Raw genomic sequence first — 25,362 nt, forward strand, 5'->3', positions numbered from 1 at the left:
ATCCACACATTTATATACTGTTCATTATTATTATGACCTTTCTTTCTAATGGAGAAATCTGATTTCTTCTTCAGCTGCTTGTCCATCTTAAATGACATTTTGTTGTTCATAAAATAAATGTTTTGTGCAAGAGCTGAAACGTAGGACCAAGGATAAAGCTTCCCCATGTTGCTGACAGAGGAATCCTACCCTGGGCTGGGACACAGTTATTTGGGGTCCTTTTTCTCTTTCTACACGCTTGTCGTTCTAGAATGAGCTCTTCAAAACGCGGGCTGTCCCCTCTTTAGGTTTTTTATTCCCTCTTTAGGGTTTTTCCCCCTCTTTAGGGTTTTTCCCCCTATTTAGGGGTGTTTCCCCGCATGTCCAGCCCGTGCCCCTCAGGGACGGGGCTCGCGGGGCCCTGGGGCGCCCCCTGGCGGCTGCGGCGAGTGCGGGCACCGGGCTGAGGGGAGGGCCCGGCCCACAGCGGGGCCAGCGCGCGACGAGGGGGCCCAGCCGTGAGGGGGACCGAGCCCTGAGGGGCGGCGGGGACACGGGACACAGGCCCGAGGAGGGTTCGGCGGTGAGGGGGGCCGAGCCCTGAGGGGCCACGGGGCCACGGGACACAGCCCCGAGGAGGGTTCGGTGGTGAGGGGGCACAGCCCTGAGCGCTGAGGGGCGGAGGTGTCATAAGGGAGACCCAGCCCTGACGCGTGAGGAGAACACGGGACACCGCCCCGAGGAGAGCTCAGCGCTGAGGCATGAGAAAGATCCAGCCCCGAAGAGCGCTCAGTGCCGGGGGGCGGAGGTGTCTTGAGAGAGACCCAGCCGTGATGTGTGAGGAGAACACAGGACACCGCCCCGCGTAAAGCTCAGCGTCGAAGCATGAGAAAAATCCAGCCCCGAAGAGCTCTCAGAGCGGGGGGACGGGGGCGTCGTGAGGGAGACCCCGCCCTGAGGCGGGGCGGTGTCGTGAGGGAGACTCCGCCCTGAGGCGGGGCCGCGCCGTGAGGTGGGTCCAGCGCTGAGGCGGGTCCAGCCCTGAGGGTGGGGCTCTGCCGCGCCCAGTTGAAGGAGCACGGTGTTGCCATCCCCGTGAAGGCTTCGCTTTCGAGTGGTCGCTGTGGCCCCCAGGGGCAGAGCCGGGGCTGTAGCTGCCCCGGCCGGCCTCCCGGGGCTCCTCGGGAGCTGGGCTGTGGCAGCGAGCCGAGCCGAGCCATGCAGGGTGGTGTGTGCGTGAGGGGATGGTGAGCCAATGATACGGCTACCCCTTGGTAGTGTGCCTTTTTGAGCACCTCTGAGTCAGCTCTTAGGTGTCCCAGGGTGAGTTTCTGCTTTGCTGAGGGAATTCCCAGCGTGTCCCAGGGAAGCTGGAGTTGCTAAGGGGGACTCCGTTATCCCACCTCCAGGCTGGCTGGGGAGGTCCCTGCAGAGAAGGGATCTGCTCTGCTGTGCTCGCAGCTCAGGGAGCAGGAGAGGGGCAGCGAGGGCAGCGTGCCTTGGCTCTGCCTTTGGGGTGGGTCTCGTGCATGGTGCAGAGAAGGGCCTGGCCCTTTTCCCACTGTGGAAGGGCTGCACCCCACCTGTTTAATTAAAAAATTACACCCGCTTTTGCCATGGGTGTTAAAATGGGTCTTGTCTGTTGCCCGTGCAGTGGGTGGCACACAGCGAGCTGGGCTCTGAACCGCTTTTCTCATTAGCAAAATGGGGAGCTGCCACTGGCTTTGTAAAAAGGTTTGGAGGACCACTGGGGAGAACTAGTGTGCAAGAACTGCTTTAATTATTGATTTAATTTAGATTTATTATATAAGCAACTGGGACACGGAGTAATTTTGGTGCTCTGTGCCTGCGGCCAATTGTACCTATTTAGGCTCCATAGGAAAGGAGCTGATTGACACTACAAGTATGGTAAACTTCCTCACACGTTTCCTGTAGTGAGAAGCAGGTGGAGTGATGAAATGTGAAGGTTTCTACTTTTCTCAGGGGAGGTGATGAGGAGTTCTAATATTTTGTTAATTCAAGTTAATGCTTATGTGCATGAATTTTTCTTTCCTGCACCTCAAAATAAATGCACTGTGTAAAATGAAAACTCAAATGAGGTTCTAGACCCAGAGAAATGAAAGCAGCTGGAGCTAACTGCATGTGGTGGTCAGCTGGAGTTACTGCAAGAACAGGCTTGTTTGCAGTAATATCTTAAAAACTCTAGGATGACTGCATTTGAGATAACTTGGTTCTGTCATTCCTTCTGCTCTGAAGGTTGCAGAAATGTTGTGAATGTGTTAAAACTCCGTGTTAGTAGGAATGATGAGCTCCTGGAACTTCTTTTCCTGCTGTGGTGTCAGGGAAGCTTTGGTGTGTGCCTGAGCTCACCTGACATCTGCAGATTTTGTTCTTACGAGTTGACTGTGCCTTCTTCCCCTCTCCTCGGGATTCCTTCCCACAGAACAGAGGTGGGAGAAGACTCCCCTATAACTGAGCATCCATGGAGGGGATTAGGCTGTTTACATTTAATCATGCAAGGCAGTACCCTAAACATGATTTTTCCTACATGGGATGTGTACTGTATCTTTTTCCAGGGAGACTGAGGAGGTGAGAACACTAAGACGCTTCACGGTACTGCAAATGCTTTGGTGATACTGAATCAATGCAGTTGGAGGCAGCACAGACTTACCTTACCTTCATCCTCCCACCAGGGAAGGATATGTCCTTGGCACAAGGAGGCTGGCAGGACTTTCAGAAGTTACTCAGGTAATTAAGAACAGATGGAATTAAGACCTACATGAAGGTATTGTGAAGGTTTTTGTCTCTGAACCTTATGCTAGAATACATCCTGATGCCTGCACAGTCCTGGGAGAAAAGAGGCATCAAAAAGAGGGAGAAAACCTGCTCTTAAAAAAAATTATCTAAGAAAAGATGCTCCTATGGTTTCTCCCCTCTCAGAAATTCCTGGTCATGGTGAGAGACAGACTTCCCGGGCTAATACCCACTGCAGTTCTTTCTGTGTTGGCCATGCATATAAAGAGCCCTTAAGAAAGGAGCAAAATTTATAGTGATTCATTTGCATCTGATGGACCCAGAGTTCAGAGCTACTGGTAACTTGATCAGCACTATTCAAATGCTAATCTCATTATGTGTGTTAGAGACTGAAGCGAAGCAATCCACCTCCATTAGCACAACGTGCCTGTGTGATGTTCTGGCTGGTACCAGGGTCGTGGTACCCCCTGCAGACACCCAGCACATGCTGCATAGCATCAGGGTTGATGTGGGCAGGGAATGGGAGCTCGGTGGAGGAGCCAATGAAATGAGCAAACATGGGAAGAGGAGCTAGAGTTCTCTGTGGAAAAATGCTGGAGAGGGGGGAAGGGATTGTGGTCAATAAGGAATGGTTTAGATTAGATTTTTTTTCTTTTTCATCATCCTTTCCCCTTACTTCCACATGAACACACTAAAAAAAAAAGAGCAGTAAACAAAAGAATTTGTCCTGAATGTAGATACGGCTTAAAAGCATAATTAATTGTGTGACCTTATGAAAAATACTGTGCCTGTGCTGTTTGGTGTGAAGTCGTGGTGGTTTTGTTTGTCCCATATAACAAGGACTAAAGTCTGCTGGGCAGCACGTGGCACACTCAGAGACAGCGTGCACGGGATCAGTTCTAGATAAAGGCTCCCTGACAGAACCTTGTTACTGAGAGCACCTCGAAATGATGTTTGGAGGTGCTGCTGCAGTTTCCAGGCCTGGTGCAAAGGACCCTTCCCCACACTGTTACCCACGGTATGCCATTTGAGGGTTTGCTTCTGTAAGGATTCTGCATTTGGGAGGTCACAGGAGTTATAATCCTGAAGAAGCAAGATTTGTAAGGTGACATAGTGTATTTATTAGATAAGCTACTTAGCTGGCAAAAGCAGATGAGCTCTGATAACGTGCAGTCCTGGCACTGGCTGGCTCACAAACTAGCACAGCCTCCCCAAAAGGAATGGTTTTCTGCTGGGCCCTTGCCACTGCAGCAGCCCTGTGACCAGAGCTTTGCCATTGTAGGCAATGCTGTTGTGTTTATTTCTGGTACAATATCAGTTGCCTAACAGCAGTGATAGTGTTGCTGTGCGTTTTGTCATTCTAACACATCCCTCTCCAGGGTCCGCAGAGCCACCGGAGCCTCAGTGCTTACTGTGGCAGCAAGAAACCCTGACCAGGCTTGTGCTATGGTTTGTGAATGTTACACGTGGCTCTGCTGCCTGCCGGGGAGAGCAGACCAGGAGGGTGACACAGTGACACAGATGAGCAATCACAGTCATCAGGAAGGCAGATAACAATGGTTGGCAATGCACTGAAGGGAAAAGTTACTTGTCTGACTGCATTCAGGTATCTCTTCCCAAGGAAAGCATGGCAGCCAAAAGGGGAAGGGAATTGGGAGTTATTATTGGGAGTATGAGTGTAAGTGCCTACACAAAGACTGCTATATACCCTGACACCACATATACCCCTTTTGGAATTAAAAACCCCTCATTGGAAAGACACAGAGGTAGAAATGTGTCTCGATCTGTTCTTAAGCAAGTAATCTCAGCTTTGCAGTGACAAACCTGATGAAACAAATTGTGCTTTGCTGTGGAAGAGGAAAAAAATGCCTGAATTGTAGCAAATCTAGGAGACAGTGCCAGCTACATGTATTGATTAGGAGTGAACATGTGGGGTGGTAGCTTCAATCCCAGATGTAAGAAGTGTTGAGTCATGGAATTCCATCCTTGCAGAGGTATAGGAGCAATACCTCACAGAGGAATATTCCTCTGGATAACAAAAATATAAGGGGTAAAATCATATATTGCTCTCATGTAGTTCTCTTGCCCAGTGCAAGTTACATTTTGACTGCCACATCTAAGCTGTTGGCACACAGGTGAACACTGTATGTGTGTGTGCATCTTGGTGTGCATCTGTGCAACCATTTCCTTGCTGAGAACTTCACATGACTGGAGCAAACGCCTCAGAGCTTTGCAGTACCTGCCCTCACTGCACAGAGAATCCTGTACATATTGCAAAGCTATTTCTTGTGCAGGACAGTGCCTGTGTGGGAGCTGAGTGGACATGAATGAGTGCCCTAATAAAGATACTTATGGCTGTTGTGCTTAAAGGAACTTTATTAACCCAAGTAATGAATTGCAGGAACATGTTATGTTCTGGTATTGAGAGTCACAAATTTCAGCCTTGGTATCAGGCCTGGCCGCCTGCATCAGCTTGAATAGGAGTATTGGTTAGGTAAGGATTCTTGCAGCTGTGAGGATAATGGACTGACTAAAGAATTTTGCAAGTATTATAGGTTGTAAGTTAGTAGAACCTTCTAGAATATCTGATCTCTTAGCACCTACAGAGAAACTGTTTCTGTGCAGTTTTTAGAGGCCCTGAGACCCCCAAAGGGATTCCTGCCTCCATATCTTGGACTCGGGCAGAACAAAAGTCAGCTTTCCTATTTTGCTTTGGAGACAGAAGTTACTTGTCAGTCAGATGATGTGGGCTGGGTGGAAGTGAAGAGTAAAGCTGCTTCCTATGGCTGCAAATGAAGAATCCCAGCAGTGCCAGTGCAGGGGGCATCTGCTGCCTTTTCTACCTCATATCCCAGATGAGAAGAACTGGGAAAGAGATTTTTGAGGCATGAGAGGTGAGCTGAGGTAGAGTTGCCCCAGAAAACAGGTGTAAAAATCAATTGTGTCTGCAGCCCTGGTCGGAGGCAGTGCTTTCCAAACGTCAGAGCTCAGGTAAGGCAGACCCAGATGCTGAGCTCAGCTCTCGGCTCTAGCGCGACGCCTCTGACCTGCACGTTGGGCTGAACGCTGCTGACCGCTGTCCGTCGGTAACCGGTTCCCGCTCATATTCCTGGCTTCGTTCCCTGCAGACTCGCAGGTCTGCGGGCTGGGCGGCAGAGGGCACTCCGAAACAAGCCACGGTGCCTGGGACACCGGGCAGAGCAACCCAGCAAGAACAAATCTGCCTTTCCTGTAAGGCGAGCAAGTCTGGCAGGGGAAACCTTGCCGTGACCTTTAGTTGTGACATATCTGTCACGGCAGGCACTGAGTGGTAGAGCTCGTGAGTACCTGAATATCAGATATGAAATTGCTCAAGAGCCTGGCTGTCTGTATTCCAGCATATTCTGCTGGGGAGCTTTGTGACCTTCCAAAGGACATAAAGGAAATGCATTTTGCTGGCTCTGCATTGTTGTCTCAGGTGAAGCCTTTAAATATATGGGTGTCCTCTGGTATAGCAAGTGTGCAGAAATCCATAGTGCATTTACCAAAAACCCAGAGGTTTATTGTGGAGATTGCAGGAGCTCTCCTTGTTGTTATCACTCTGTGTTGGATGAGCAGCAGCTGTGTTCAGCTCCAGAGTGGCTACATTTCTGTGTTCTGTGCATGTACATTTTTGGAAAACTGCTTTGGGGTGAAAGGTACTCTATATGCAGACTCTGATGTAAGCTGTCCACTATTTTAAGGTTTGTATACTTACTAAAAATTAAAAACCTCCCCACATAACAGTAGTTTAACATTCTTTCTCTCTTACCTTTGAGCAGTTTGCCTTGGGCTTCACCTTCACAGTAGACTTAGTGGGTAGGTGGCACCATGTAGTCTTTAAGCTTCATAGAATAAGCAGAACACAGGTGGTAGGATGGAGGAAGAAAACAGATCCAAGAGAAGAAAACTCTTTGGTGCAGCTATAAAGAGCTCATTGATTTTGACTAGTTCCTGTAGTCATTTTGAGCCCAGGCAAGTAGTATTTAAAAGTCTTCCCCTGGTGTCTGTCACCAAGGTGGAATGAGGTGTTTGGAATCCTCTGCTGTGAAGATAGCCCTGGTCTGTGCTTGTTACCCAGCTTAAAAATCATGTCTTGGGAGGTATCCCAACAGAAGCCTGGGTTCCGAGGAGTGCTTTCTCCATCTTTCCCCACATGTAAACTGGGATTTGAATTTCGTTGTTTTTAGCATCAAGCCTGGCCTTTAGGCTGCAACCCCGGAAAATAAAGAAAGAAGTAAGTCCAGCTATAGCTGTGGTTGTGTCACACATCAGAGCTCAGAGGGCCACACAAATATACAGTAATTTTGAGCTCATTAGCTTGCAGACAGGATGCCTAGATCAGAGGCAAGGATTAAGCTCTAGGTCAGAAGACAAACCTGCCAAGGAAACACCTGAGCTGGATCTGGGATGAAACCTCAGATAGACCTCAGGAACCTGAAAACCCACTTGGTTTTCAGGACAGTGCTGAAATTAGCATTTTTTCCCTGCCTTTCTGCTGACACTGTGATCCTTCTTCCAATTTGAAGAGAGTTTTCTTCCCTTTGAGATGCAGCTCTTATCAGCTTGTGGGACAAGTGACTCAGTGCAGTGCCTGAGGCTACAGGAACAGGGCTGGTGGTTACTTTGTTCCTGCCCATCAGCTGAGCCTGGAAAACCAATCAGGTTTGTGTTTCTGCTCCATCTCAGCTGAAAGGTAAAACTCCTAAGCTTAAATTTCATTGAAGGTTTCTTAAAACCAGGGTAGGCTTAACAGCAGGTACATCAGTTCCCAGTGTCACCAAGGAGAAGGAATTCGCGTTGCCAGGACTCTCACGTGCTATATGTGGTGGGTCAAGGCCCTTTAGAAATGCTGGAAGTGAGATGTAAGGCACTTAATTTCTTGCAAAAGACGTGCTATGGCTTTGGGAGCTGCTTTGGCTGCTTAATTCTTGAACTTGAATCCAATAGGATGTAAATTGGGAATCCAAAAATCAACTGCCGTTTCTTGAGAATTGGGCACCCGTGCCTAGACAAGGGAGCTCTCAAAGTACAAACTGAAATTGGAGTCCTTTCCCCTCTAATATCTATTACTGTGATTTTTGAGCATTATTCCAGTATAGGTCAAAGGGACGTTTCAGCAGATGCAGCTTTTATGCTGAGAATGACTCTTGCATTTAAAACTTGTTTACAACTGAGCCTGTTGATGATTGCTGTTCCTCAAAGTTACTGTGTTTGCCCTTTCCCCAGGAGATTGTGTCTACTAACTGTGTAGAAGTGGTAGGAGAAGCAAAGCTTGCCCTTCACTTGATTTTTGGGAGCCTTTGCAAAAAAGCTCTCCTCGAGGTGCAAATGGCTTCTGCTGAAATGGTGGAGCTGTTCTGCCTCTCAGAAAGTTGATGTACTTTGGAAGAAAGGTATTGACCAGACCCGCAATTGTACTACGCTCTGAGGGGATGTTTGGGAAGCGGAGGTGGGTACTGTGTGTGTGCCCATACAAGCTGTCACCACTAGATGACACCATGACTCTGGCAACAAGGTCCAGATGAACCCTAAAACCGAGGGCATTTTGCTTGTTTCGGCGGGTTTGTTACAAACCAAGAACATGGTCTGGATTTTCAAACCTTCCACTGAACCGGTGTCAAGTTTCCCCCACATGCAGGCTGAGGTTTGAGCAGAATGGGCATCCTTCCAGGTGACAGGGTGGGATTTACGATTTGGGGTGGAAACCATCTGAACATTTGACTTGCAACCAGGCTGATCTTGGCTGTGGTTATGCTTGGAGGACCTGTGTGCATCTGAAACAAGATCTCAGACTGAGGTTCAGGCAATACAAGTCTTCTCGAGCAAAAACCAGAAGGGGTTTGCATGACCCTGCTGAGAACTGCTGTAAGAAGTGACTTCACTGCTCACCCAAAGTGGGTCCAGGCATGAACTCCAGAGCAGTATCCAGACCTGGTCAGCAGTAGCCCTGCTTCCCTTTTAACCCATTTTCTCTGTGGCTGGTAGGTCACTGAACAGCCTTGCCACGGTGCCACCACACCTGGCTCAGCAGTCACCACAGTGTAATGGTGGCTCAGCCACGGCTGGGGCAGCCTTGTCTCCAAGAACACGTTGCTTTCTGATCAACTGACTGACTCCTTACCCACCAGCAAAAGGTCCCTCTTTCTCCTGGAGCATCTTTCTGGGCTCTCACCCTAAATTACACAGTGTCCAGCAGGTACATTTCTGCAACTGGTCATCGAGCTGTGGCTCTTGCTGCTTTATTCTCTATTTTGGCAGAGGAAACACTTAGTAATTCCCCAGGCTGAAAAAGCTTCTTTCTGTTGTAATTACTTTCAATGTACACCTACTCAAGTCATCATTCCATTGCTCTTTTCATCCCTTTCAATGAGACTCAGAGGATATTCACATGAAGCATATTAATAAACCAACCTGCTTGTCTTCTACTCTTGCAAGGGGATATTTGTGCATACTGAAATTTGGTAACTATCCTGTAATTATGTGGCTCCAAGGACAGATTCAGGGAATTGATAATCTAAGAGATGTTTGTACAATGCTTTGTCACCTCCTTTGAAATTCATGTCTCTCCACTACCACCTCAACTCAGCGACAATCTGCACATGCAAACATGTTAAATATCTTGTAGCAGGGAGTCAGCACAGACCCAGGGCATTCACATAATGAGCGCATTGTGTGTAAACTACCCCTAAATCTACTCCTAAATATCTGTTGCTGTGTTGCCCCTCGCTAGTCTTGGCCTAGCAGTGTGAGAGATGGGTGGTCTTGTTAACATTGTGACTCCCAATAGTGCTTGCGGATTTGGATTTTATTTTAGTAAACTTGTGCATAGGAGTTTCCTGGCTTATTAACATTGTACAATGATTTTCTCCTGTGATGTTCAGATAGCTAGTTAAACAAACTAGCTGTGTTAATAAGGCTGTCTTATGCTAATTTGTTATTATGTGTGTAGAAAGCCCTTTCAAAATAGATTTTGTTAAAGCTTCATTATAAATGTAAGGTTAAGCACCACAGAAAACTCCACTACAAATGTTTTGGCTGACTGTTTGTTTTTGTAGACAGAATAGTGGAGTGTTTGCCTTGAATCATCCCAAAGCTTTGCTTTGATTGGGATATATTTTTTGTGGATGTCAGTTTTTACATAAGGCTGGAATTATTTTTTTGTGCTTGATGATACCATCTTTTGCTATATTCACTGATGCAGTCAGACAACTCTAAAGGCTTAATTTTACAAAAACTTTATTCATAGCCCACCATGGAACAGCAATATCACTATTCCTATATTTAATTAACATCTAAATTAATTTGCCATTTTACAACATTTGAGTCTCTGGCTCCCCAGAAACCCCGAGGGTGTTTGAAATATAGGTACACCTGTTACCTTGCTGGGCTTCAACACTGTAGCTGAATTCAATGAGATGCAATTTTCTCTATTCCTCTATACATTTTTATTTAGACTCTTCATTCTTATGACCCTTCATGTGATTAGGCATTGTTTGGTGGGAGTGGCAGGACTCCAGGCAGGAAAAATAAGAGGCAAACTTTCCTTTTTACACTGTGATAGTTCAGCCCAACATTCTCTGCCACAAGCATTGTGTAAAACTGACACCAGGACAGGTCAGGGCAGGCAGCAGATATGGGCAGGTAAAACAAATGGGCACTCGTGGCCAAGAATGCCAGTTGTAGTATGGATGTGTTTCTGTATCAGGTTGTTCCTGTCCTAGTGTGAAACAGCGGGACTCGTGTTCAGGTGTGTTCACTGAATCATCACAAGGGAAGAAAGTAAGAGCTCAGTCAGTCTCATGTGGTACTTTTCCTGGCAGAGTGACAGGTAGCTTTCATCCCTGATAAGCCTTCCAAAATTCATTGCCTTTTTTTTTTTTTCCACTGAAATTCTTTATTGCTTAAAGAAAATGACTGCCTTCCAAGCAGTGTGTTGTACTGCAGGGATGTCTTGCTGTGTCCAGACATGCAAGATCCAGCACTCAGCACTATGGTGTCTAAACTTATCTTAATGCTCTCCTGAAGTCCTGTGTGAGCTCCTGTTGTTCCAAAGGGCCACTCTACTACAGGCACAACTTCTTTCCTTTGCCCAGGAAGTACCTCTGGAGTATATGTGTGAGGGAGCTGAACAGAGCATCCACAAGCACCCCCTGGGGCTCTGTGCAGCTCTGACTGCTCCAGAATTAATGCTCTCAGTGGATGTTGAAACCATTCCGTAGTGTTCCTTCTAACCCTTCATTTTTCTTCCTCCACTGCCGTATACTGAGTATGGATGGGGAAAAGAATAATTCCTTTATCTCTTAGCCTGCACCTGCCCCTGCTCTGCCAGGCTTACAGTGTTCAAGGTAGCTTTCCCCGGTGGTGAAGGATTGACAGCCTCCAGCATAGACACTGCAGGGAGGAAACTCCAAAGCCTCTGGGCTGGGAGCACTGCATGCTGTAACTATGAAGAACCTTATGCCTTGCACGAAACAGCAACGTTACCAGATCATCATCAGTGCTTGTAGGTGTGGATTTCTGATTTATTCCGACTGACTTTTACTTATGGACCTGGACCTTCTGAAAAGATGCCTCTCCTGCAGAATGTCTGGGAGGCAAATGGGACTGTTTTTAACAGGATGAAATGTCCCTGCAGCAGAGCCTCTCTGGTGCAGATTCCTGTAATGTTTGTAGCTTTCTGTTTGGCTGGGGGTAGGGAATCTCTTCAGGAGAACTGATACTCTACAAGTTGGTGCTTGCTGCCTCCTCACTTGCTGCATGCTGATGCAACCCAGGAAACTGATGGAGACTCAGAGAACTGTTGTAGTTTGCAAAAGAGGGGAGATACCTGTGAGAATCATCGTGGTCTTTCTTCTCTTGTGCTGCCCATATACTACACACAGTGTAGCAAAGTGGGTAACAGCTTGGCCTTTAACTGCATCCTCCAGCTAAAATCAGAAGTTCCTGTCTCCTTTGCTAGCCAAATTTCACTGATGCTGTTTTAACACCATAATGTATCCACTCTCCAACCAGCTTCTGCAAAGTCAGCATCCTACATGGATGCAAGAGTCCCACAGGTTGCTCATGCAGATAACCTAAACGGTGTGACTGGTACACAGAGCTGCCAAAATGAGAACCTTTTCTCAGCTATGTCATTTGATGAGCTGCATTGTGTTGGGAAGGTCAGCAAAACATCCTGGGTCTGTTTGCCTGTCAGCAAGAGAGGGTGATGTGAAGAGCCTCACGTTGAAATTGCTCTGTGAGCCCTGGACTGGAAGTGCCAAGCCTTGGCATGTCATCTGAAGAACTGTCAGGCTCCTGGCACTGCTCCTGTTTGTTGGGCCTGCTGGAACCCCAGCAGGGAAGGATTTTAATTTCTTCTCCAGCTGGGAAAACAGAGGCCTAAACAGACTTGAGTCAGCAATGCAGACTCTCGTGCCCAGCTCTAACCCAAGAGCTGCTGGTGCCCATCATGGAGATTTCAAAGCTAAAGAGTGTAAGCAAGGCACTGAAGCTCCCTCTAAATGTGAATCAAAAGGCTGGGTGACCATCCAGTGGGGCCCCCACCAGTGAGTTGTCAGTAGGTCATGGCAGTGTCAGACGGACAGACCCCCTGCTTCTTTACAAGATGAGAGTGTAACCACAGGGGATGAAGAAGTAGGCACAGCTTGAAGTCCTGCCTGTAGAAAAGGAGGTCCTGCAAAAGCTGTCACTCTCACATTTGGTTTTTCTTTCTGTCTCTCATTCTTCCATCTCCCTGTCTGGCCATTTGTGCTGCCTGCCTGTTTGTTTGTTGGCTGAGTGCCTGCTGAATTATTTACCAGCCTGACTGAATTAAGCAGCAGCAAAAGCAGGCGAGTGAATCCCACCTGAGACTCTTCCAGGGAGAGGGGGGGGGTGGAGAAGTGGGGTGTGCGTATGTGGGTGTTGATACATAGTGGTTAATTAAATGTATCAGGAAAAACCTTGGGGGAGGAGAAACTCCTCTGTTCCCTGAGACAGGGCTGAAGAAGGCTGAGCACATGGCTAACACACCAGCTCAGGTGGCAGCGTGCCACATCTCCAAGCTGGGTGGGGGTCCTGCCCCTGGGAGTTGCCTTCAGCCCTGGCAAGTGTCATGTCATCCTGCTGGGCTCTGGCAGGGCTGTCAGGAGTCCATTCCCTTCCGCAGCATCAGTTGCGTTGTTTGTGATGGTTGTTGTGCTGTGTGGGGTTAATTGGGTTAATGAGCGCATTGTACATTATTAGAGGCTGAATTGACAATTATGCTAATTATTGTGTCTCCCAAAGTGCCACGCTTACTGAGGATGTTTAAAAGGACAGGGGTTCTTGTGCCACACATGCTAAATCAGACCTGAGTATCTGGACTGCAAAGGGCCTCACTTTTAACAAATCACGGTATACTGGGTGTTTAATGTAAGCAAATGTCTCCTGGTTGGCATATCCCTCCCAGCAAGAATGTTCAAGCTTGGCACACAGTCCTTAGCTCATGTAGTTCCTCACCTGTCTGTGTCTCTCAGCAATAAAGTCCTGCAGATGGGGAAAATGAGACATAGGTCTTTCTGTAATGTATCAGGTCTGGTTACTCTCTCACTGAAGCATGCATGCTCCAGTGTGGTTGCTTGCTCCAAGCCAGTGCTCCTTACCCATTGGTGGACACAGTCTTTTGACTCTGAAATGTGCCCTTATCCCAGTTCTTTAGACCATAGTACTTGGTTCAAATACCAGAGATCTTCCTTCGAGCTCTGTGCTGAAAAGCAGCAGTCTTCCCACAGGTCACTATTTGCAAAGGTGCAGGAGCAGATTCCAGTTTGCAGATATGTCAGTTTGGGCTGTTCTCTAGGTTGCATCACTTTGTCATGCAATTGTTTGTTACTGTCATGTCACTGGAGTAATGCCATCCTGGCTCTTCCTACTATGTAGGTGTCCCAATAAAAATAACCCAAGGATGCCTTTGTGCCTTTAAACTAGCTTTGGAACATTGTTTCTGGATACTGAGCAATTGCAAACCGTAAAGTAATATGAGGTTTGAGAAAGGTTATGTTCCCTGACTCCATGGGCTCCCATGTGATGTTCACCAAGATTCCTGCTGGCTTCAGTGAGAGCAGAGCTGAGGCTGACAATGAGGGGGATGTCCAGATGTGCTCTGAGTTATCCTTATGTTGATCTGAAAGGTGCCTATTCAGAGCAGTATAGTACCAGTATGTGATCTGTGCAACCTTTCCAAAAGGCTGGTCAGGTATCTGGTGGTCAATGTGTGTAGGGCTCCATGCTGGCTGCAGTGTCTCCAGTGATTCCTTAGGCACAGCTGTGCTTGTGCAGGATAGCTGTAAACTGGGGATGAGTGATGAACTTATGACATCTGAGGCTTAAACAAGGAACTGATACACTTTTTAAATTACACCTTTAAAAGATGACACTGCTTCTCTCATCTTTTTCTTGGAAGAGTTTTCATCTCACCCAGTTTAGCAGGGAAAGTCATCTGTCCACTAAGCTCCTTGTGAAGCTGGGAGTGCTTTTGGCATGTACAGTATGGAGCATCTTTGTCTTAAGCCAGCTGATTGAAAACTGGTCCCTGTCAGCTCTGTCTTTCTCATATGGACATACATGCTTGAGTATACTGGGAGAGACTTAACCCCTCCAAGCAGCCTACTTGCACTTCTAACTCCCAGACTTCTGGCTTCTTAAAGTATCTCTTCCCTTCCAGAATGTGGAATGTCAGAAGAGGCAACCAATGCAGACTTGTCCTTATTGTCCATAGCACCAGTTTACCCTACGAGGGTAAACTATAGAATACTGTCTCTGGAAGGTGGATAAAGAGGGAGCTGGAAATGGCAAGACATAAGAAGAGCACTGCACGATCAAAAGCACATGCCTCATGAATTTATCATGAACTAACTCTGTGGGACTCTTGCTACATAAATCAACTGATAACTCACCATGTAAAAGATCATATACAACAATTCACCACTCTCTCCCATTTCTGCTGTATCCCTCTTTCTGAAATTCACTGTATGATCGGTGTGAATGTGCTCACACACTGCTCTGTTGCAGGGATATGTATGTGGCACATCAAGGTAATGGATTTTTCTTGAATACCCTATGCAATACTGTCATGTTGTACATCAACAAAAAGTGATTTCATATTGCATAAAGCAAGAAGTTTAAAAGAGCTGATGACCCTTTTTGGCTTTATTCCAGATGGGGGTCATGTGTCTGGGTTACTGCCCAACCTTTTCCAGTAAGTTAATTCCCACTCTTAGAATTGTAGTGGCTGCATTGAGTTGTGCTCCCCTCCATAATGATTACTTACAGAAAGGAAAAAGTGCTTTTTCACTGAAGTCCAGTATCGTCCTCATGCCTTGCCACCATTTTGTGTAGGTGCCTACACTTTGTACTTGCTGTGAAAACTGAGGTATCAGGTCCTAAACTGCTGCTGCACTGAGCACACAGGTCATTTTCTAAGGCTCTGCCACAACATTCGAGTCCACATTTCTATAACTGCCCTCGTGCCTGTAACTATTTAATGTATTTCTTTAATAAGAAAGCTTAACTGTCTTGAATCATCAGCAGACATCATTTAGCTAGATTTCAGCAAAGCACTTTATAAGGTATCTCATGAGAATATTGTACTCAGAGAAAACAGAGATTAGCACATGGCTTGTATGGTAGACGAGAGGCTAATGATGGGAGGCTGCACAGGAAGGAAAGTCATAAGAGTGGAATACTTCAGTACAATATTGGTGTATTTATGAATTTTAATTCTACTACTGAAATACAGATTCACTGCACAACCTCAGGATTCTGCAGATCCTTTGTACATACAGACATATCAGAGGAGCCGAGGGCCCCTTCGCCTTTGTACCCATTGAACGGTATTTGCCTGCTCTAGTCTCTGCCAGAGGAAATGACCCTTTCTGGTGCTGCCATCCCCTGCTGTGTTTCACAGAGATTTACTGCTCTCTGCTCACTGACTGTACTCAGGAGCTGGTATAAAAGCAAATACCTAAGGGATGCATACGTCAGCAAAACTTGTTCTTCCTGATTACTCAAGTTAGGCCATGGATGGCCTTTGTGTCAAAGGAAGGTTTGTAAGTCTGGATCTGCTTCCTCAGATGAGGTCAGAATTCCCTCCTAAGTCTGTTCCTTTTCATGTGTCTGAGCATGGAAGGAGAAAGGGATAGTCCTACCCAGCACGTCAAAGGAAGGACAACATTCCTGACTGATAGCAACATGGAATGGAGAGCTTCTTTCTCTGGCATGTATAACCCTGCAGAGTGCTGTATGGGAGCATCAGGGTCAGCCTGCCTCACACTCACAACACTCAGTGCAGCTGCCACTGCTGGACAATGGCAAAGTTACCATTTCCTTGTTTGGCAAACCTGGCAGGGAGATGATGGAAGAGACGCACCTGGGGGAGCAGGTACTTGGGCAGAATGACTGATGGAGTCCCAGGTAATATAACTCAGAAATTACAAGGAAGAAAATATCATATGGGACTGAAAGAGAAGAAGGAACATAGAGTAAAATTAAAACAAAAGGTGGAATATTGTCAGAGGATACAGAAAGGGACTTGGCAGCAGTCTGAAGAGGATGTTTTTCTTCCCTTTGTCTTTCTCAGCCTCTACACTTTCTCATCTTTCCCACATAGATATCTTAACCAGCTTTCTCCATGGCAAGTCCAGCATTGCTCAGCTCTCAGAGACTGGTTGATCTGTGCTGGCTGTTTTTGTTGAGATGCTCTTCTCCCTCTTCCATTTTCCTATGAGGGAATTTGATACCAAGAACAAACCTTTTGGATCTGTCCCACTGACAGGAGGTGATATGTTAACAGGGAGAAGTGAAGGGAGCCATCCATGCCTGTCACTTCAGAGCCTTTCCTGTCCAACTTATGGATGTTTGCTAAAGAGGTGTTTTGGTTTAACTGTAGCTTATTGGATTATGTGATTATGGCATTTGAATTCTTTATTAGATCTTTTCTGTCTTGGTCCCTGGGGTCCAGAGGGACTTGTTTTCTGGCCTTTGATGTGTTTGAAAAACTCAGGCTATTTGTATCACTGCTCCTTTGCTTTGATTCTTTGACTCCTCCTCTAGGGAGCATTCTGATGTGCAGAGCTCAGCTTTGTGTGTCTGTTGCATGGGATGTCTTTGTGGTTTGTTTTTGTACCGGGCACAAATCACCCCTCCCGCTCCCTTCTTTGCAAGTTGTCATGAAAGCAGGCTATTGCTGACCAGTTCTTTTGGAAAACTTGTGTTTGCTGACAGCTGTGTAAAATTCAGTATTTTAATGAGAGACACAGTATCTTTGGTTTGAGGGAATAGGTGGCATTGCCTCAATTGTCCATTTCCCCCTCAGGCCCTTTCTCCTGTGTCTGAAAAAAAATCTTATCATTGTAATTCACTTATGGAAAGAATATTCTTCACATGCTGCTGTATCTGTTCTTCCCTGTTGGCTTTGACTGAGGTGCTGGGAGAAGACTCCTCCAAACCCCATAGTGGGAAGGGAGAAGATTCTACTCCTGTTCTTTGCCACAAAGCAGCACCCTGTGAGCAGAATTTCAGACAAGGGAGATTTGCTTAGCCTGCAAGAAAAGGTCAGGCCCAGGCGGGTAAACCCTGCCAAGAAGGGTCAGTGTGGTGAACCAACTTATGCTTCATTTGTCACCTGTCAGTGCTGAGCATGATACACTTAATAACACAGTAGTGGAAAGGACAAAGGGGATTTCTGAGGGGAGAAGTGAGGTAAGCCATAATTAACTAGAACACTGAAGGAGAAACTCCATCTTGGAGCTGCTGAGTTTCTCTTGTGAGCTCAGACGTTTTCACACACACTCCTGACACACAGCACAGCCCTCCTGTGTGCCCTAACATCTGTCCATGGTTGTGCTCTCTGCAGTGTGTCATACTGGGAAATGGGACCAAATGAAAGGAGGTCTGAACCTTTGTGGACTCAGTCAATGAATGCAGTACAAAGATCTGCATCAGGGTGCCCCGAGGAGAACAGTGTTGTTAATGGCCACCCCAGCAACAGGAAACAAGGAGTTCCCCTTCACTCCCCCTTTCCCTGTAGGATGAGCAAATGCCTGTACCTGGTTTGTGTATCACCAATCCTGAATGAAAAGTTACTGCTGCATTCTTGCTTTTCCCAACTGAGGACATGCATGTTTTCTCTTTTTGTTCCTGAATAGTTTCCAGCCAGTGCCATGTCCCTGTAGAACGTACCTTCGTGTACCCCATGGCACAGGCTGCTTCAATGTTGAAGCAGAAGCCAGTTGGAAACAAGCAATTTGGTGACCTCTTTTTCTCCCCAGGCATAGTTTGGAAATAGCTTTGCAAGGGCTGCCAGTGCCCAAGCAGAGATTTGGTTCCCACATCCTGCTGTGTGAGAGCTGCTCTTGTTTCACGTGGCGACACCTGGCAGAGCAGGCTGTGAGTGCTGAGCCTGCCTTCTACCTCACCCCCAGTGCTTGTAGCTTAAGTGGGCCTGAACTATTTTTAAAGGAAACCATTCAAGTGTTGTTAACAACAAAGTCATAATGGTAGCCTCTGACACAGCTGGAAAACATCTGCAAACACTTGGAACAGGTAACAGTTTGATGAGGGTAAAGTTGTATCAGACTGCACACGGCTCATGAGGATTAAAAGCCTTAGCTAGTGGGGTCAGCATGACCTCTGGTTTGACTTGGAAGCCCTTTGTGTTCAGGAAATATTGGTAAATCATGGCAGCTCCATGCGTCTGGAGAGTGTCAGGATGTAGGATAGCAAACAAAAAGATAATTCACCTGACAAATGTAGCCCTACTCTATGGAATTTTCCTCTTGAATTTGCTCATTATTCAGAAGTTGTTGGATTTCTGTGCCATTTTGAAGGGTGGGGAATGAGTTTTTTGTTTTGTCATAGGTTGTCTTTTAAACAGCTGCCTGCACTTCATAACTGTGGTCACTGTTTGTGGTTAAATGACTAATGTTTTACATTCCCTAACACTGAAAATAGTTGTGGTGCCAATTTTGCTGGGATTAGTTTTGTTGTTCTGTTTCTGTAAAGACTTAGGCAAGTGGCTTTCTGCTGATGCAGACAATCATGGAAAGCCTAAAGCTTCATTATTCACAGAAGTTATGGCAAGAGCACAGCAATGACCAAAAGAGTGATTCCCACAGCCAAATAAATATTTGTGAGGTTTCTATTGCTGCATTTGCTCCGAGCAGTGTCTGTATGGTCAGGATGTCATGATTTTTATGTGTCTGCTATTTTAGCTTGAGGTCTGTGTGGTGATAGACTCTAAGGAGTGAGGAGCACACTATTTTGTGAATACAGCAAAAAGACAGGTAGAAAGACACAGTATTCTGTGTCCTCTCCACCTACTACCTCAGGATTACCATTCAACAACTTTTATTTTTAAATAATTTTATTTGAAATGCCAGGTGAAGTAGATTCGGAAATCTAGGTATTTTCCTGATCATTATGGAGCCATTAACCAACAGTGCAGTTGTCCCATACATGATGTTGCTATTTTTTATCTTGGGACCACCACAGGTAATCTTTTTCTTGTCTTCTCACTTTTCTCTCCTGCTTCTCCCCTGGAGCAGGAACACTCAGAGCATGGAGCAGCTCCTAAATACAAACTGCAAAGACAGCAGAGCTTCAGTGCTCCAGCTGTCACTCACAGTGTCCTCTGGACCTGTGTGGTGCTATTTGGCAGAGCACTTCAAACTGCTGCTTGGTGAGATGTCCACTAGAAAGACTGGGTTTATGGGCCTCTCTTAATTTTCTCAAATATGCTCTATGCAGAGTAAATAATATCAAAAGACCTTGTTGGAAAGACCATGGCAGAAGATCTATATCTGCACAGTAACCTCTGTGCTGGAGACACTCACTGTGCTGAGTCAGGACCTTTCAGGGTTTGCAAAGATGGGCAGAGGGCTTGGGTTTTTAAAGCTTACTTAATTCAGTTTAAATATTTTCTTCCAGTTCCAAACATGCTAAGTAACTGCTTTGTGTCTCACTATATCAATCCTCGTGGACTAATCCTTGAGCAGGCTTGTTTGTGGGATGTCCAACTGACCTCAATTTAAGCATTCTTGGGAGTTGAGCAAAGAGGCATTTGTCTACCAGCAAAACAAGGGAATACCAGGATTCAAAAGTTGGTCTATACACCACTTTGGATCTGCATAAATGATATCAGTAAGGAGTAGGGTTCTTCGTCACGAGCACCGGGAGAGCCTGTAGGCTACAGAAAATGATGCAGATATGAGGGCATGGTAACAAATGCAGGTGTTAATTCATTAACATTATTCTCTTCCCCTAAAGAAAACACTTTCATCACAGTTAGATCAGAGGCAAACACTGTCTTCCAGATTTAGCTGCGCTAGTAAAAGATGTTACCTCACCGACTGATGGTGCTGCCCACTGGTCACTGGGAGAGCCAGGCAAAGCTGAGTGTCTTTGAAGCAGTTTCAGTCGTTGGCCACAGCAGATTTGTAGGCTCCGAAGAAAATCAGGGAGTGCTCACAAGAAGTGTTCCTTTTGCAAATGGGTGGAAACACATCCTCTGTGAGGACAGAAGAGGTGGGAGGAGTAACCAAGCAGCTGGGGGAGGTGAGCGCTGGTCGTAACCGGCTGTGTCCTCAAACACCTTTGTACCACTGCAGTGACAGCAGAAAGCTGTCTGCATGCTGACACATCTTTTGTGTCTACATGCAAATTTTAGATGACTTCTTTACCTCTCATAAAGCAGCAAAGTTGGGTAGGTACCACTTTTATATAACTTTTAAGGTACCTGCTCTAGGTTATGGGAAGTCAGTGACAGACCTAGAAGCAGAGCATAGAAGTCCTGGGTTTTTAGCTGTCTTCACTAACCATTAGATGGTACTTCCTCCAGATGTTACAATAAGGGGTGCTATAAAAAGTTCTTGACGTTTCTGTTGCAATTCCTCATTTCCAAAGGGCTGACTGCCTTTATGTTTTTAATATCATTGCTTTGAAGCACCACAGCTAGAAGTGACAGTGCCAGAAATAATAATAACAATAATAATCTGCATAGCACAACGGGCATTTTACCAGCATGTCAGAAGACAAAGGTCTCTGTGTGTTTTGTATTAGCACACTAAAAAAGTCATATTGAGTCTATCTGGAATGTATAGGTGGGAACCTTAACCCCTCATATGCTGAGAAGAAAATTGTATGCAGACTTGAGAGCTGAAGTAAATGAATAAAAGGGCACGAGCTTCATTCCTTTAGCAGTGGGAGGTCTTTCTGGACCATATGCCTTGACAGCTTTGTTCAACCTTAAGTATTTAATATCCATGTGACACCAGAGTAGTTATTTACAAGTATTTTTCTATTTTCTTCAGTCGAATATAATCGTTCTTTACCATAGAACAGACAGGCAAAAGCTAATCCAAATCTTTTTTTTTTCCCCTGCAAATTCCATTCTTATTTCTACCATGGCCCATGTTCAAAACCCAAACAATAAAACATACAGCTGTGACATAGGAGAATTGTCCAAAAAGGACGATGTCTGAAGGTTTATGATTAGGTTTTATATTCCCTCTGTCTACAGAGCAGCACTTCCTGAATGTTTCTGTGGTGGGAAAAGCATCCCAGCCATTTCCCCTTGTGGATGATGGTGTAATTAGAGCTGTAAAGAAAGAACCCATGACACTAAAAGGCTATAAGTGCTGTAGATTTAGGACAACAGGTTTCTATGGAAACTGAAGTGAAAATAGGACCTTAAATGGGTGAATAACAATAACACAGAGGTCTCAGTTTGGATCGGTCTGTAAGTTGCAGCAAAATACAGCCTGCCTTTCTGGCACTTATTTGCATAACGTTTTCCATGGTGCTCTCCATCAAACATTGCCTCTCCGGCTCTTAATTTTTATACAGAAACATCCGTCCCTTAAAAAAGAAAGATGAGGATTTTCCAGTGGATGGCATGCACCTATTTATAGATGTTATCAAAATAATTTGAGCTTAATATAGGCAAATAAGCAACACAATAAGTTATGGCATCCATTCTCATCACTAGTACTACTCTTTGGAGTCCTTGGGAGTAGCTGAATATTTTCCTGCAGCTCATGGAATATGAAGTCTTCCCATATTCTGGTTCAGTGATGATGCACTGGAGAGATGAGGCACCTTTGCACATGATACCTGTGTCATGCTCAAATTGCCAGTTCTCCATAGCCAACCGTCTCCTGAAATTCTGCTGGAGTGTTTTGAAGTCTGAGACTTGGTCTCATGTTTGCAGTGCAAGATCCTTTCCCTCAGCTTTCCACTTTCTGAGGAAATTAGGAACAGTCTCTTACTGGCAGGAAATCTTTCCAGGATTTTCAGTAGAATATGCTGCCTTACGTTGGCTGTGCCATGCTTTAAGCAACATCTGAAAATGCCACAGCTAGAAATGCTCCAGGAAAAAACAAAAGGGGACTTGGCATTCTTTGCATTGTTATTTTTTTCTTGTTGAGCATTTAACCACAGTGGAAGAAGTAAAACTGCAGTGAGGGAAAGACTGAACTGCTAGTGACAGAAATACCCATATGGTCCTGCTTGTTTCTGTAGAAACAGCCATGCAAACTTTGTAGTGATAAATACACAAACTCGGGGATATTTGGGTTGTAAATTACAGCCTTCTCTGCAACTAATGTGTATAAGCTAAATATATAGAAATATATATGTAGCATTAGTACTAAAATCAGTGGCAACCAAACTGGGGCACATCTGTGCAGTAATTGACCCTAAGAGCTTATCATCCCCCTGGCACTCTGAATGGTTCATGGTTCTCTACAGCCTGAAACATGAATTAATTTTGCAAGCAGTGGCTAAAAGTCACATACGCTGCAGTTTAACTCTTTGCAAACCATCCCAGAAGAAAAGCCAGGTTCATAAAATGCTGTGTCTTTTCCCCTGTCCTCATTGGTGCAAAACCACTGTTCCAAATGGGAACCACTTAAACCAGTCCGTTGCCAGTCATGAAGTCTAAGTCAGGATCCTGGTTTGTGGGAACAGAATTTACAGCAACACCCTGTGTCCAAATTCTAATGATTTCTGGTCTGAAACTTGTGTCCTACCATTTGAGTTTTAGTGAAATAATACAGGCTTCCCTGACTCTCCAGCTTTATGTTGCCATAAATGAGAGAGAAACTGTCTCTCTGTGCACGTGTCCAGAGTCTCTCCTGGCAAGCCAGGCTGATCCATGGTTCTGGCTGCTCTGCCTGTGCAAGCTCAGGGCATCATCCAGATGCTGATGTGCTGGCTCCAGACAGGCTCCCCACAGAATAAATGGTGTTAAATTCTTGATCTGATTGGCAGCCCTGGGAATTCAATTCAAGTCCCTGGGGAGAGGCAAGAGAGCATTTCTTTTCTATATGGCTATTGTCATGAAAATGAATAAATCCTTCTCCCTCCCCCCCATCCTCAGGTTGTCACTGCCCTGGATTAATTTTGTGTATGGTTTTCATATTCCTTCCCTCGCTGCTTCTTGAGGAGGGGATTGCCCGATTCTGTGTTCAAGTTTAAAGCAAAGCCAAGCAGCCTGGTAGGTGTTAATCCAGGAAGGGAAGATGAGCAACCTGGCTGAAGCCTGTCCAGCCCGATGGTCTGTGGATGCCCCAGTAAAGAGAGGGGCTCCTCGGGGCCGATGGGAGCAAGGCCAGTCACACTTCAGCACTGTGTTTCCTTTAACACTTCTATCTCATCATCATTCTCTTCTTAAGATACTCTTCTAGGCAAATGTAAGTTACCTGCAGCCGGGCCGGGGTCCGTGTGCCCCCCTTGTGTGGCCCCGCTTGCTCTGGCTGACACGGGCCACGCGGTATTTGCTGCCGGGACACACCCGTGAAAGGAGCGAGCCCCGCGCCGCAGCGTGGGCTGGCTCAGGCACAAATAAATCGGGAGCAGCAGCTGGGACCCGGCGCAGGGGCCGGGCTGAGGCTCAGCCATCAGCGAGTGCCTTGGGGATGCTGCGCTGCGCTGCAGGGCCGGCTCGGTGTCAGAGCAGCGACCGCAGGGACCAGCCCTAACGTGCCGATCTGAGGAAACCCATCTAGCCTTTGTTTCAACAGAGCATTTGAGCGTAGTTAAACTTCACGCTTACAGCAGAGCTTGCAGGGGAAATGTGGAAAAAAGAGAGTTTTGTGCTGAATTTTTATTCACCGAAACTTTCTGCTCTGTCTCTTCCCTTTTGAAGGCAAAAATGATAAAAGAAATTTATATTTTGGGGAGGAAATTTTTCAGTTTTGAATATGGATTGTTAAGACATCTGATTTATAACTAAAATTTAATTGTGAAATGAATGAAGTATTTCAACGGAAATTAAAATCTCGCCTAGAACCTCCTTTAGAAAAGGAACCAGTATTTCTCAAACAGCTTTATTTATATGTTTAAAATTACTTACATGTATAAGTGTCTTGCTGAATCAAAATTTTAAAAGACAAACCCTTTCTTATCTTAGCTACAACGCCCATTTTAACTTATGTAAGACATTAACTATAATAGTTACATGCTACCTCTTTTATCTCATAATTAAAGGTCTTTAAAAACCCTTTTTTAAAAGTAATTATTATATGGAGCAGGGGCTTTACCTTTAAGTGTCATGTATTTGCATAAAAATTTACATATATTAATGCTAATAAGTGACATAGGAAGAGAAACAGAATTTCACTAAACTGCTCTGAATTAGGACTCAGTGTCAGAGGTCGGTGACACCAGCTGTGTTCCCCAAATCCTTGCACAGTGGCAAAACTCTCTGTTGGTCATCGTTCTGGCCGGCTGGCCGGGAGTGCTGACACCTGTGGGGCTGTTGCTGCACTGGGGTGTTAACACCTTGTTGAGCTGAATGGGAAACTTGCACCTCTTTTAAAGGCAGGTGATTTAGTGATTTATAATCCGAACTCCGGAGGCTCACAGAGGTTCTTCTGAGGGCGCCAAAGGAAAGTGAGCCTGTTGTCAATGTGCTTAGATTACCATACAAAGCCTAGGACAGCCACCGGGAAATTTTTAGGATCTGCAACCTGGAAAAGTTTGATAAACGTTGATTTAGATTGTCAGCAGTTGCAGCAGCCAGAGCTGCTCCTGGTTAAGATCTGGACGTTTCCTCTCCAGCCTTCACATGGGGCTCTGGGTCCATTCTCAGCCATCCTGTGTTCACAAAAGCGTAAAAAGAGAAAGTGTTCAGGGAGAAGTGATTATTCTTAGAAACATGAGGCAGCTTCCATAGAAAAAGAGAGGTTATTCAGGTTGGAGAGGAGGTAATAATGGAGAGTTATTTCAATTCCAGAAAATATAAAACCCAAACAAACCATAAAATAACAAAAACCAGTTCCAGAAGCATGTGAAAGGAGGACTAGTACAATGACGCATTTTTACAGTAGAAGAGGAGGGAGATACTGAATAACAAATGTTGCTTTGATAGGCAGCATTTTTAAAACAGGTAAAGAAAAAGTTAGAGTCACATGCAGAACATCTTGACAAAAGGTAGCATTTGGCCAGGAGTTCAGCAGGATCCAAAGAAGTAAAGAGGAGAATTTTCCAAGGCAGAAAAAACAAGGTATCAAACCCCCTGTGGAAATTAATTGAATGTTGAAGCTGCATTCATGATCTTGAGTCCTTCTCATTGTATCTAAATGCCGA

General features: G+C 45.7%; 1 long non-coding RNA gene across 1 annotated transcript in view; it reads left to right on the top strand.

Moving 5' to 3' along the window:
* Window positions 1-635: 635 nt before the first annotated feature.
* Window positions 636-25,362, top strand: part of LOC120323774 — a 62,118-nt gene continuing 37,391 nt past the window's right edge. Inside the window, exons 1-2 of the long non-coding RNA XR_005564605.1 lie at window positions 636-991; window positions 2,556-2,727. This is a non-coding gene — a long non-coding RNA (uncharacterized LOC120323774). The remainder of the gene's footprint in view (window positions 992-2,555; window positions 2,728-25,362) is intronic.

The sequence above is a fragment of the Pipra filicauda genome, unplaced genomic scaffold, assembly GCF_003945595.2.
Source record: "Pipra filicauda isolate LSUMZ 115617 unplaced genomic scaffold, ASM394559v2 scaffold33_size4404698_pilon, whole genome shotgun sequence".
Lineage (NCBI taxonomy): Eukaryota > Metazoa > Chordata > Aves > Passeriformes > Pipridae > Pipra > Pipra filicauda.